This window comes from Acinonyx jubatus, chromosome B3 (genome assembly GCF_027475565.1).
Source record: "Acinonyx jubatus isolate Ajub_Pintada_27869175 chromosome B3, VMU_Ajub_asm_v1.0, whole genome shotgun sequence".
NCBI classification, from domain to species: domain Eukaryota; kingdom Metazoa; phylum Chordata; class Mammalia; order Carnivora; family Felidae; genus Acinonyx; species Acinonyx jubatus.
In genome coordinates, this window is record NC_069386.1 from 117125532 (window position 1) to 117139957 (window position 14426).

Below are 14426 nucleotides of genomic sequence, written 5' to 3' on the forward strand. Positions count from 1 at the left end.
AAGGCCCAAGGCAGCTTTCCAGTATGAGACTAGAACGCTAAATTTATTTCCAGACAAAAGGGGGACACAGCAGGAGGAACAAAGTTGTTAGCTGAGCAGAGCCCTGCTGTCCAGACTTCTAGATTTGAAACCACGTGGGCCTGTTCCCGCTCCAGAAGTAAATCATTTTGGAAAGATTATGCCCCCTGAGCTGCCCGTCTATTAAAAAGTTGGAGCCTTCATATTACAAGTCACTCAAGGATTCCAGAGTAATCTTAGAGTAATGAGGAGCTGAGACTGGGGACAAGAATAATTCATTCAGGGGCACCTGGCTGGCTTAGTAGGTAGAGCATGAGACTCTCCTTTTTTTTTTTTTTTTTCTTTTTTTAAGTAGGCTCTATGCCCAATGCGGGGCCCAACACTGGGTGCGATGGGGCATTTGATGCTGTTATAAGCATCCTACCCTGAGATCAAGACCTGAGCTGAGATCAAGAAGCAGATGTTTAACCTACGGAACCACCCAGGCACCCCTAGAGCATGAAACTCTTGATCTTCAGGTCATGAATTCTTTGGGTACAGAGTTTACCTAAAAAAAAATGTTAGGGGCGCCTGGGTGGCTCAGTCGGTTAAACATCCGACTTCAGTTCAGGTCATGATCTCGCAGTTTGCAGGTTTGAGCCCCGCTTTGGGCTCTGTGCTGACAGCTCAGAGCCTGGAGCCTGCTTTGGATTCTGTGTCTCCCTCTCTCTCTGCCCCTTCCCTGCTCATTCGCTCTCTCTCTCAAAAATAAATAAACATTAAAAAAATTTTTTTAAATGTTAAAGAATAATTCATTCAACATTCAACTAAGTGTTCACTGAGCACATATTCTGTATGTGCCCAGCATTGTTCTAGGTGTCAGAGATACAGCAGTTTCCAAACGAAGTCCTTGCCTTCACAGCCCTTAAGCAAATAATACAATAAACAAATAAAATGATATTAAATATAAGTCCAAGAACACTATAGAGGGTGTCATAGGTACAGTCCCCTGGGACACACATCCTGAATGTTTAGCACCCTGAATGCTCTCAGATCACATCTGTGCAAGTGATGGGAAGGAAGCAAGATGGGGCAAGAGGGAGAAATCAAGCTGAGAGGCAGATCTAATGATAGCCTCAGTCAACTCCATGGGGAACTCCAGATCTAAAATGGTCCTTCTGAGTTTCCTCCTTTCTACTTGGCCCCAATCAGTCCTTGGATGTGGGCTACCTAGGGAAGGTCACGACCTTGGACAACTCTGCTCTGAGGCAATCCTTGAAGGGACTGAGAGCTGAAAGCTGTCTGCTGACTACACTCCCAACAGCTGGGCAACAAGTGCCTCCTCAAGGAAGGGGATCTGGCCGCACACCTTCGTGTCCATCATGCAGGATGTGGGGAGACAGGGATGGCAATCCCAGTGCTCCTCGAGATAGAGTGATCAGGGAAACCCTCTCTGAGGAGGTTTAAATAGCAAACCTGAATAAAGTGATGGAAGGGGCAGATTTTGAGAGATAGCATCCTGAATAAAGGGAGCAGCAGATACAAATGTCCTGAGGGAAGAATATTCTTGATGTGTTCAAGGTGCAGCAAAGAAGTCAGCTTCTTTGAAGTCATTGCTGGAGTGCAATGAGCAAGGGGAGAGTGTTGGGAAACGAGCAAGGGCCAGACCATGTAGGGTATTGCACACCATCATAAGGACACTGGGTTTTACGGTTATTGTTACAGGAAACCATTGGAGGGTTGAAAACAGAAGAGTGACAAGAGTTGCCTTACGATTTATAAAGACTACTCTAGGAGCGTCTGGCTGGCTCAGTTGGTAGAACATGTGACTCTTGATCTCAGAGTCAAGAGTTCAAGCCCCACATTGGGTGTGGAGCCTACTTTAAATAAATAAATTGAAGGAAAAAAAAAGGATTTCTCTGGTTGCTGCTCTGTGGAGAAAGGAGAGGTAGAATGGAGATAGGGAAACCAGTTAGGAAGCTATTTGGTAAGAGATAACAATGGTTGAGATTATGGAATGGTGGCTGTGGAGATGTGGTTCTCAACCAAGATGATTTTGCCCCACCCTGTCCATCCCCTATTACCGAGGCTAGGGACATTTGGCAATATCTGGAGACATTTTTGGTTGTCACAACCAGGAAGATGCTACTAGCATCTAGTGGGTAGAGGCCAGGGATGCTGCTGAGCATCGTATAATAATGCATAGGACTCACAACAAAGAATTACCTAGTCCAGAATGTCCAAAGCACCAAAGCCAAGAAATCTTGCTTCAGAGGAAGTGAGAAGTATTGGATTTGGGATGTATTTTGAAACTAGCGCCAACAGGATTTGAGTTTGCATGTGGGGAATGAGAGCAAGAGGAATCAAAGGGGAATTCAAAGGCTTTGGCCTCAACAACAGTGAATGATAGTACCATAGTACCATAGTACTGACATGGGAAACTCTGAAGGAAGAACAGATTCTAGGTGGGGGCAGTTGGTAAGTCATGAGTTTGTTTATGGGCAGGTTGAATCTAAGTTGCCTACTGGACACCCAGTGGTGATATTCCATAGGCAACTGGCTATTAGTCTTGAGTTCAGGAGACATATCTGAGCTGGTGCTATAAATGTGGGAATCATCAGAAGAAAGGTGGGATTTTAAATCTGTAGATTACAAGAGATCACCTAAGGAGTAGGTAGGTAGGTAGGTATGTAGGAAGGTAGGTAGTATGTATGTGGACAGAGAGAAGAGGTCAGAGGCCTGAGCCCTGCAGGACTCTCACATCTAGCAGTAGGACCAGGACAGAAGGAGGAGGAGCCAGTAAAGGAGACGGTGAAGAAACAGCAGGGAGGGAGGAGGAGGAAACCAGGTGAATGTGGTGTTCTGGGGGCCAAGGGAGCAAAACTTCAAGAGGCATGGCCAGATCAACCGTGTTGAATGCTGCTATGGGGTTACAAAGACAGAAACAGAATTGCCTGCTGGCGTTGCACTGTGAAGCTTATCAGCAACCTTGCCAAGAGCAGATTCCATGGAGTGGGTTCAGGAGAGAGAAGGAGGTGAGGAAGCGGAAATAGGCAATTAGGAATATGCAATTCTCTCTGAGTTGTGCCACAGGAAAGGAACAGATAATGACCCAGTAGTTAGAGGAGGACACGAGGTCAAGGATGGAGATAGTACAACCCATCTGCAGGCTGAAGCAAAAATCTACTAGAGAAGGGAAATCGTCAATGTGAACCTCCATGCATGCCTAGTACCTTTCAGGAGCTGTGGTAGGCATTTTATAAGGATTAGTTAATTGTAAGCCAAACCAATGAGGTAGATAATATTGTTATGTCCATTTCACGGAAGACAAATTGAAGCATGGAGAAGGTCGACTGGTCCCATGGCCATGATCATATATCCAGTAAGTGGTGGAAGGTGGATGTGACCAAGATGTCTGGCTCTGGAGCCCATGTGTTCACTTTCTTCTTCATCTGAATTTATCTCTTATTGCAAAACATAACTACTGGCTAAAAGTTATATCCATTATCCTGCGTTATGACCCTTCGGAGAAAAACAAAACTATGGACTCTTGGAGACTTGGCTGAAGCGTATCTCCTGAAATTTCTTTTTTTTTTTTTTAATTTTTTTTTAATGTTTATTTATTTTTGGGACAGAGAGAGACAGAGCATGAACGGGGGAGGGGCAGAGAGAGAGGGAGACACAGAATCGGAAGCAGGCTCCAGGCTCTGAGCCATCAGCCCAGAGCCCGACGCGGGGCCCGAACTCACGAACCGCGAGATCGTGACCTGAGCTGAAGTCGGACGCTTAACCGACTGAGCCACCCAGGCACCCCTCCTTTTTTTTTTTAAAATGTCCTGAAATTTCTGACTGCTCCCACGCCTACCCCTTCTATCATGGTCTCTACTATGCTGCTGCCCAACCCAGTATCGAGCACTCAGCACGCCCCATAATGTGTCTGTCTACCTATCAGTCTCTGCAGTGAGCAGGAGCTGGATACACACAAAAGTGCTCTCAAAATCCAGAGTGCAGAGGGCTCCCCAAGGAGTAGGGCTTTGAAGTCGGGGTGCTTGTTAGGACATGTCACCACCAGAAGTTTTATTCAGCGTGTCTGAGGTGGAGCCCAAAAGTGAGTACAAGCGTGTTCTTCCCTTTTCAAAGAATTTCCCGCAAAAGAATTCCATGGTCTCACCCCTGGAAGGCCAGGGAATCAGAAGACTTAGACTCCGGTTCACATTTCCCACAGTTGCCGGATAAAATATTGCATGCGTACTTGAGATATGCTATAGTAAAAAAAAAATTACTTGTTATTTATATGAAATTCAAATTTGGGCCATGTTTATTTGCCCTATCTGGCAACCTCCCAGCTAGGTGACCTTGGCCGAGCTGCATAACCATCCCTTTGAGCTTCAGGCTCCTTATCTATAAAATGGAGAAATTTGAATTTCTTTATTGTCGTGAGGATTAAATAAGGTCTTTAGGTAGAGTGCTTCATCAGCAGATGGCACATGATAAGTGCCCAATAAATGAGCTAGTAGAATTTATAACATTTATTTTAATTTCCTTCTCTCCTAGAGCATTAAAATATAATCCATCAAATTAGATTTACACACAGCTTCTCAGAAATGCATCAGGTAAATGGTCAGTCAATGTGAGTCTGGGCAGCTGGCTGGGCTGTTGAGGCATAGAGAGATATATCTAGTCAGTCCTGGGCCCCCAAGAGAGGGTTAATGGAGGACATCCAAATTCTCATTCAGCTGCTAATTTCTCAGTCACATCTTGGAGTTTCCCCAAATCAGCCAACCAGTAAAAGAAGGCTGTGATCCTTCCAGAAACCAGTAGGTGGGAGTGTGTGCATTTGGGGACAGAACTAGAATACTGCAGGATAGGTCAAACAGCACTATAGCAGGTTTTCACGTTCATTTAGAGAACAATGGAAGGTCTAAGAGAGCCCTGGGCAGTGCGCTGGTCAAGGGGAGAGTCACTGAGGCCCGCAAACTGCCAAGTAAATCAGTCTATAGAGGACCAACTCTTATGGGCAGATTTGGGCATACACTGTGTAGAAAGAAAAACAGGCTTTGTATGTTGGAAGACGTCAAAAAGCCGAAAAGCAAGTGACAGACCAAAAGAAAAAATTCTGCAAATTATATTAACAAAGAATTTCAGAATGTACCAAGATGTCCTACCCATCATTAAACCAAAGACAAAAAATAAAATAAATGAAAAATAAACCCCTAAAAGAACCGATGATGGAAACAGACGATTCACATAAGAAACACAAAGGGCCAGTAAACACGAGAAAAAAAGAAAAAAAAGATTACTCTCTCTGGCAAGAGGGAAATACAAATACAAATTGAAACAAGACTGTAGGGAGGTTCTGCCTTATTTTCCTATGATTATTAAGGGGAATAATTTCATAGTCATTGAGCTAGTATTCTGTGCCACGTATTGTGCTAAGAGCTTTCTAAACCTTAAACTCAGCATTTAACTTGCACAAAAACCTTGAGAAGTAGGAACAAAAGAAATTCCCATGTACCTACAGAAAACCATGGCTTTAGGTTAGCAACTTGCGCTCAACTGGGAAGGGCAGAGCAGGGTTGGGATTCAGGTTTGCGTGGTTACAAGTCCTTCCTCTCCCCACACTGCTTTTTCTAAGACCTCAGTCCAAGTAATGTCTAATGCTTGAATGTGATGCTTTGGAGAAGGCCCTGGCAGCCACAGAGGAGCTGCAAAATGAAAACAAACCAAAACCTCAGAAAATCAAACAACCCTGGGAGTAGGCCCGGCGAAGCAGCGTTCTTTGGTAGGGTACACAAAGCTGGGATTCGGGAACTGGCGAGAGGGGAGTTGGGAAAGCCGGTTGGAGCGCGGGGAACCGGTTCATGGCCGCATTCAAAGCAGGATGGAGTCTGGCTGGCCTGAAGGTCCACAGCCTAGGAGGCTGGAACCTGAGGAATCTGTTTGTCAGTTCACTGCATGCTGAGTTGCAATTCTTATTTCTAAACCTTCCAGGCCAGAGTCCGCATCTCCCTCCCCCATTCTCGCACCTGCTGGCAGCAGGGGGGCTCCAATGAATGGACAAGTTCCAAGAATTCTTGTCCCTTCCCCCACCTTTTACATAGCCAAGACCCAGGGACAAAAGGCGCCCGGGGTCTGGGGCTCCTTCCTCGGGCTCTTGCCAGCTCCGGTGAGTGCCAGACAGCTGGAGCCATGCTCCACACTGCACTATTTACATTTTTTTACAGCTTCCCCACCACCGCTACCACTCACTCTCTCCCTCCTGGCCACAGCCTGGGCCACGGGGCCACTAGACCCTGAGACTCTCCTGATAGTTCCCCGGAGGTGGAAGGTAGTTGCCCGTGGAGCATAGCCAGGGCAGCAGAAATACTGACAGGAGTTCCGTGCTCAGGTCCCCATGCTAGAATCCTGGGCTGAAGGCTCGAGCCTTTTGTCCAGGACAAGACATCCCACCCAGCGACAGCACGCGGAAGTGGCTTCCCTGGTCCTTGTGGTCCTGATTCCAGGCCCCCCATGGGGGCTGCCCTGTAGGATATTGGTCCTTGTCTTTTTGCATGGCTTCCCAGCCCAGCTACTCCTGTGTGCTGGGGACAGTGCTATATGCCTTTACGTCTGTTCCCTCGCTTAATTCTCACAGCAACCCAAGGTGAAATGACCATGGACCCCATTTTTCAGACAAGGAAAGAGGCCCAGAGAGGAGAGGCTGGCCCCAGGCCTCTACACAGTCAGCTGGCAATCAGCTGTCAACAACACTTCAGGGTGTGAGCCCTGGTCTCCCCCCACCTGCCCCGCCACCCCCAAACTTGAGTGTGAATCTGAGGACCGTTGGGTAACCCCTTCCTCAAATTCTCTTGCACAAGTCCTCAGTCTCTGCTGTTTGCGTGTTTACCAACTGGCTCCAAAATCAGACAGGCCATCATCCTGACCCTGCCAGGGTCTTGGGCTGGCCCCACCTGAGTTCCCCTTGCTCTCCTAGATGGCCTCCGGAAGAGCCCACATTTTGTTTCAAATACCAGTTTGGCAGGACAGGCTAGGAAAAGGGACAGTTCTTTTGCCCCGCTCTGTGAGAAGCCCTGTCCACATTCGAGCATGGCTGGGATTTGCTGCTCCCTGACCCTCCTCCATTTCTTGCAGGCCCTGCCCCTGTGGACAGGACCTAGCTTCAGTCAAAATGAGTGTGGCTGATTCACAGTGACATGGGCCACTTCTGATGGCCTCCCAAAGTGCCTCCAACTTCCTAGGCTATGGGCCAACACACCAAAAGGCACCCTGCAGGGAGAGGAAGGAAAACTCTGCACCCTGGCCACCTCTTGCCTTGGAGAGAAAAGCTGCAATATAACTACGGATGTGGTCATGGTCAGCAGCCCTGACAGCCCTCAACCTCAAAGGGCCAAAGATCCCATCCTCAGAGGCCACTTCAATCACAGTAATTCCATGTACGTACTGAGCAAAAGACAACACAAGGTGGGGTGCCTGGGCAGCTCCGTCGGTTAAAAGGTGGCTTTCTGCTCAGGTCGTGATCTCATGGTTTGTGAGTTCAAGGCCTGCATTGGACTCTACGCTTGGGATCCTCTCCCTCTTTCTCTTTCCCTCCCCCACAGGCACGTGCTCTCTCTCTCTCTCTCTCTCTCTCAAAAATAAATAAACATTAAAAAAAATCTAGGGGTGCATAAACATAAGGGAAGGGAAGCAAAAATAATATAAAAACAGAGAGGGAGACTCTTAAATACAGAGAACAAACTGAGGGTTGCTGGTAGGGTGTTGGGTGGGGGGAGGGGCTAAAGGGGTGAGGGGCATTAAAAGAATAAATATATGAATAAAAACTTAAAAAAAAATCTTTAGAACACCTGGGAATTTAAAAAAATCCAGAGGCGCAGGTTGCACACCAGACAATTACATCACAATTTCTTGGGGCGGGAAGGAGGCACCTCTTTTTCAACCTTTTCAGGTGATTCCTCTGAGCGGCCAACTTGGGAAATAGCAACTTAAAGAAACAGAAGAAAGGAAAAAGAAGTTGTAAACCCTTCTCATGAAAAATTTTTTAAATTTAATTTTTAAAAATTTATTTCTGAGAGAGTGCGTGTGCATGGGGGAGGAGCAGAGAGAGAGAGGGTGAGAGAGAATCCCAGGCAGGTTCTGCACTGTCAGCGCAGAGCCCGGTGTGGGGCTTGAACTCACGAATCATGAAATCATGACCTGAGCCGATATCAAGAGTCAGATGCTCAACTGACTGAGCCACCCAGGCACCCCATCTTTACATGAAATGTAAACAGATATTACCTGCTCTTCTCCTTCTGGGAAAAGAAAGGGCCTGGGGTCACCTCGAATTATCTCTAGACTTATGTAAGCATAGCCCTTAGTAGTACCAAACTTACTGATGACACCTGAGGTATTCTAGAAGATGATCACTTGATTTTAAGACATCAAGTCTTCAAGGCAGAAATAAAGGAAAGAGTTCACTGCATTCTGAAAGACCTGTGCCACCAGCTCATTGGCAAACTGGGAACATAGATGACAGTGCCTGACACAGTAGAGGTGCTCAGTAGGCAGTAGCTTATTCCTTTTCAGGAATGGAAGGAGCTCAGAGATCTCTGAGTACCAGGCACTTGTATACTGTATTGCATAATCCTCCTAGACAAGCCCTTGAGGCAAACATTGACACCTCCATTTCTTTCTTTAAGTAACCTCTCCACCTGACGGGCGGCTCGAACTCAAGATCTGGAGATCAAGAGTCGGCCACTCCACCAACTGAGCCAGCCAGGTGTCCCTTGAGATCTCCATTTTACAGGTGCAGAATTTATGGCTCAGCTGGGTTAGCACCTTGTCTGAAGCTAGAATTAAACCAGCTCTGCCCAACTCCAAATTTTATACTTTGCTTACCACACTCTGTCACTTCTTTTAAAGATTTTATTTATTTATCATTATTATTTTAAAAGTAATTTCTAGGGGCGCCTGGGTGGCTCAGTCGGTTAAACATCCGACTTCGGCTCAGGTCACGATCTCACAGTTCGTGAGTTCGAGCCCCACGTCGGGCTCTGTGCTGACAGTTTGGAGCCTGGAGCCTGCTTCAGATTCTGTGTCTCCCTCTCTCTCCGCCCCTCCCCTGCTCATGCTCTGTCTTTCTCTGTCTCAAAAATAAATAAAAACATTAAAAAAATTTTTTGTAAGTAATCTCTACCCCCAACGTGGGGCTCAAACTCATGATCCTAAGATCAAGAGTCAAATGCTGTACTGACTGAGCCAGTCAAATGCCCTCATGTTGTCACTTCTTAGGGACATTTGGGGCTGAAAAATAACTGTGATTGGACCCCTCATTTTCAGATGCACTCTCCATATACCTCCAGAGAAAGGGAGTGTGTGACCAAAATCATCTGGGGTCACCCTGCTTAGAAGTGATAGAACACTTTAAGAGATTGGGCCAAAATGTGGTTCTGGAAGACCTAAAGTTGAAGGCACCATGAAAAAAAAGGAGACTTCTATCTCTGAGTCCAAGGGGAAATGTTAGGGGCTTTGGGCATTGGTTCTGCGTGGCAGATGGATCTGGGCAGAGGACCCCTCCTATTTCTTACCCCCAAGCCTTCCATTTCCTCCTCCCTCAAAGCAATTGCTTACTTTGGTGTCCACACCTGTTTCTTGGCAGCCAAGTTGATCTTCCCACTTCAGAGGATTTGGTTCCAATCTTATTTTTTTCACTGTCTTGAAAAAGGAAGGTGCCCTTGGGCATTGTCCTGTTGTCTCTTCCTACCCCTTTTCCCACCACTTGAATCGAATAGTCAAAAACCAAGGCTTTATGGAGCACTCCCACCATACCCAGCATGGATAGCACATCAGTTCTGGAGAGTCTGTCTTGGATCATCCATTGTTCCCTTCACCTGGAATCCCTGTTCCATCATCCTTGTCTCCTGGGCAGCGTGGCTCCCATACCACCCTCCCAAGGAACCCTTCACATATCTCGGCTGCTCTGTGTCCTCATGGGCACCTTAACTGCATGTCTTACCACATTCTGTACTTGGTTATAACTATTTGTGGATATGTCTCCCCGACTAGACCGAGCATTTCCTTGAAGACAGAAACGATCTTTGTTTATCTTTGTATTCTTCAAGCACTGGACACAATGACTGGCGTATTAAAAATGTATTTATATAGGTGCTTGCTTATGCTCTTTCCAAAAGAAGGTTGGAAATATCTTACTAAAATACATAAAGAGTAGCAGAAATGGGGCTGAAGGAAAGCAAGAGTAGGAAATCACAGAATGAGAGCCAAGAATAACAATATGAATAATATTTGAGTGCTTAGTATATGCTGAGTACTGTTCTGATTGCTGTATTATTGTTTTAATATTAGAAAACAAATTTTTAAGTAAACTCTTCCCCCAACATGGGGCTCAAACTCATGACCCTGAGATTAACAGTTGCATGCTCTACTGACTGACCCAGCCAGGTGCCCCGTGCTAATTGCTTTATATGCATCATCTCTTTGTAATAATCTTTGTAATAATCCTATGAGGTAATTACTACTATAATTATCATTTCACATTTTAAGGAAATAGAGGCACAGAGAGATTAAGCAACTTGCCTAAATTCACACTAGTAGGATTTGCACACAGGGAGTGTGGTTCCAGAATCTGTACTCGTAACTACAAATCTCAGGATGCCAACCACAGGCATTCTGTACACAGGGCTGGGTTATGAACTTGGCTCTGAGGTGCCTAGCAGCCGAAGCCAAAAGCAAGGCATTCAATGATAGGAGTGATCTTATTCATTAGAGATAATAAACCAATTGCTTGGGAGAAAAGAAGCTTTTTGTGACCTTGAGTCTGAGAGAACTCCTAAAGAAGACATTGCTTTCTAAACTTTATAGGGTAACATCCCATGGCTAAAAATTGTTAAACTCCCCAGTATAGGTGTATTTGCTTATAAACTATACATATGCACCGATGAACTAATGCAATATTATGTGCATTATAAAACACAAAAATAAAAAGTAAAAAGAATGAGAGAAAATGTAGATAGATAGACAAGGAAATTCTGAGGATCGTCTTGCACATTCCCTCCAGTGGACACAGGGTCCCTCCTGAGTTCCCTGGCATGACCTGTGAAGGTCCAAAGCATGACACAGAATAAGCATTGCAGTGACAGCAATTCTAGAGGGACCAAAATAATGTGGTCCAAGTTTGTACCTCTCTGATTGGCTGGTTTGATCTAGTAATAACTATTAAAAAATTTTTTTATGTTTGTTTATTTTTGAGAGAGAGAGAGAGAGACAGAGCGCAAGCAGGGGAGGGTCAGAGAGAGAGGGAGACATATAATGTGAAGCAGGCTCCAGGCTCTGAGATGTCAGCACAGAGCTTGATGTGGGGCTTGAACCCATGAACTGAGAGATCAGGACCTGAGCCAAAGTCAGATGCTTAACTGACTGAGTCACCCAGGAACCCCGAGATCTGGTAATAACTATTGTAAATGCCAACTAATATTTTTTAATAAACCTTTTTAAGATTCTATTTTTAAGCAATCTCTACACCCAAAGTGGGTCTTGAACCCACAACCCCGAGATCAAGAGTCACACACACCCCCTACCGACTAAGCCAGCCAAGAACTCCTAAAAGCTAGCTACTATTAACTGAGCCTTTTCTGTGTGAGTCACTGTACTAAGTGGCTTATCTACATTTCCTCATTTAATCTTTATCACAATCTATGAGGTAATTATCATTATAATTACCGTTTTATAGATGAGGAAACTGATCTTTAGAGAGGTTAATTTGTTTGTGGGGTAGAGCTGGGTTTAAACTCTTGTTTATTAGGTTCTGAAGCCAGGGCTTTTAATCTTAATCTCTACAGCTCATAAATTTGGAATACTGGGTATCTGGCGGAGTCTGTAGAGCATGAGACGCTTGACCTTAGGTCTTGACTTCAGAGCCCCACAGTGGACGTAGAGCTTACTTAAGATAAATAAAATATTTTTAAAAAGATTCTGAATATAGATGGCTGTAACCAGTAGCCTCCTCTCTTTTCCAAATCTGTTTTATTTACAAAAAGAATGTGTTCTTATGGTAAAAAATTGTACTAACCAAATTGAAGTGTGCAAAGTAAAAAAGCCACCTCTTCCTACAAATAACGCTCACCAGGATTTTCCCCTGGTCGTTTGCTCTCTTTAATGTTTTGCAGACTTCTTTCTTCTCACTGAACATGTGTAGATACATACTGATTAGATGCATTTTTGCAAAAACTGGATCGGAAAATACATTTTACTCGAACTCCCTCTTAAGTTGGCCATCTTTCCAGGCGGGTTTGTGCAGATCTACTTACCCATTAGAAGAAGCAAGTAACACAATTGATGACTTACTCCATTCTTCTTCGAATATTCTCCTCTGATTTTTCGTTTCTTTGTTTGTTTTTTTTTTTTTTTTTCCTTCGGCTCAGATTCTAGGGGTTGGTCCCTTTTTTTTTTTTTTTCTTTCCTCTAGTTCCCTCTGTCTTCCTCCAATATCTGTTATCACTTCTACCCCCTTGGCTTTAGATCTTATCTACAGGCCAACGACTCCCAGACTTCGCTCTTAACCTGGAACACTTGGCAATTTTCCCTGTTTTCAGTTTGCTTTGTTGTTAGTTTTAAGCCTATTTAAAACATAGTCGGAGGATGTATATTTGTATTTGCTTATACTTATAAAAAGAAACTCTGGAAGGTAGCTAAGGTGGTTACCTGAGTGTGGTGGTGTGAGTAGAGGAAATTGGGAATTAGTTAACCAAGATCAAGGGCACCGGGCCTGAGGTTAAGACCAGAAAGATTGGGTGAACTTGGGTGTGGCCTCCTCCGGTGGTGCCTCCTCTTTATGGTTGAAACAGAGGTGAAAGAAGAAATGCAAGGACCATTATGGGGAGAGGACTATGAGCCCTGGAAACCTTGTTTGAGGTCTGGCTGTTCTGGTTGTGTACCTGTGATTGTTGCCTAGGGGCCAGGGGAGGAGCTAGTTATCCACAAGCCTTCATCCCCGCGCCAGGTAAATTCCCTAAGGGCAACTGCTGTGTGAATGAAGCCTGTAGCTCAAAGGGCGCCTAGCAAAGGCCTTCAGGAAAAAGTGTCAATCCCTGTGTCCAATGACTTTGCCCACCAGGCACCTGTGCACCTCCACCTAGGCGGGAATGCTGTCTGTGGGCAAGTTTCCTTTTCCCTTGCTTCCATAAAGTGATGCTCCCACTCCTCAAAAATAAATATTTAACCTTTCTATTATTAAACTTATGAAATACACCGAAATGTGGAGAATGACATAATGAATCGCCCTGAATGAATGGCGAAATGAGTCCCTGATTAGAATAATAATTATCAACACTTTGATATGTATAGCTTACTCTTTTCTTCTCCTCTGGTTTTAAAAAGTGAATACCGGGGTGCCTGGGTGCCTCGGTTGGTTAAGCGTCTGACCCTTGGTTTCTGCGCAGGTCACGAGCTCACGATTTCTGTGAGATGGAACCCTGCGTTGGGCTCTGTCCTCACAGTGCAGAGCCTGCTTGGGATTCTCTCTGCCCCTCCCCCACTCACACTGTCTCTGTCTCTCTCAAAATAAATAAACTTAAAAAAAAAAAAAAGCCAATACCCGAGGTCCTATCATTTCATGCCCAAGTTCTTACACATATATCTGAAAATGTAGGACATATTTTACTATTATCACTTCTAACAAATTAACATTAATCCTTAGTATATGCTAAGACACAGTCTATATTCAAACTTACCACCGAATTAAATGTCTTTAAAGCTATAGATAATTCCAGATTGGAGTTGCAAATGAAACCAGAAAAGCCAGCAACAGCCTGACAGCCCGCTCAGCACGGGTCTCTGAGAAAGGCCAGTGTCCAGGAGTGAGGGGCTCAGAAAATAGCTTGTTCCTTCCCTTGGCAACAGCTAGTAATGGTAGCCCTTCTGGAGCACTCCCTCCTTCCCCCTGGGCTATGGCTTCTGATTGGAAGAGACGACACAGCTCTTCGTGTGTCTTCCACAGCACTGAGAATAATGGCTACATAGGGTAGATGCTCTACCCAGTGTGATTTGAATTGATAATCATATCTCCCTGGTATTTTATTATTATTTTTTAATGTTTATTTTTGATGTTTATTATTATTTTTTAGTGTTTATTTTGAGCACAAGGAGGAGAGTCAGAGAGAGAGGCACACACACAGAGGGCGGTGCAGAGCCAGATACGGGCCTGGAACCCAAGAACCCATGAACCCACGAACCATGAGATCATGACCTGAGCTGAAGTTGGGCTCTTTAACTGACTGAGCCACCCAGGTGCCCCTATCTCCCTGGTATTTTAAATATTTTCTTCACAGCCAAAGAGTGACATCACCATTTAATTTAATAATTTGAAAAAGGGGATATCATCCCCATTTTACAGATGAGGAAACTGGGGGTCAGATTTGTTTCAGTTCCCTTAACTG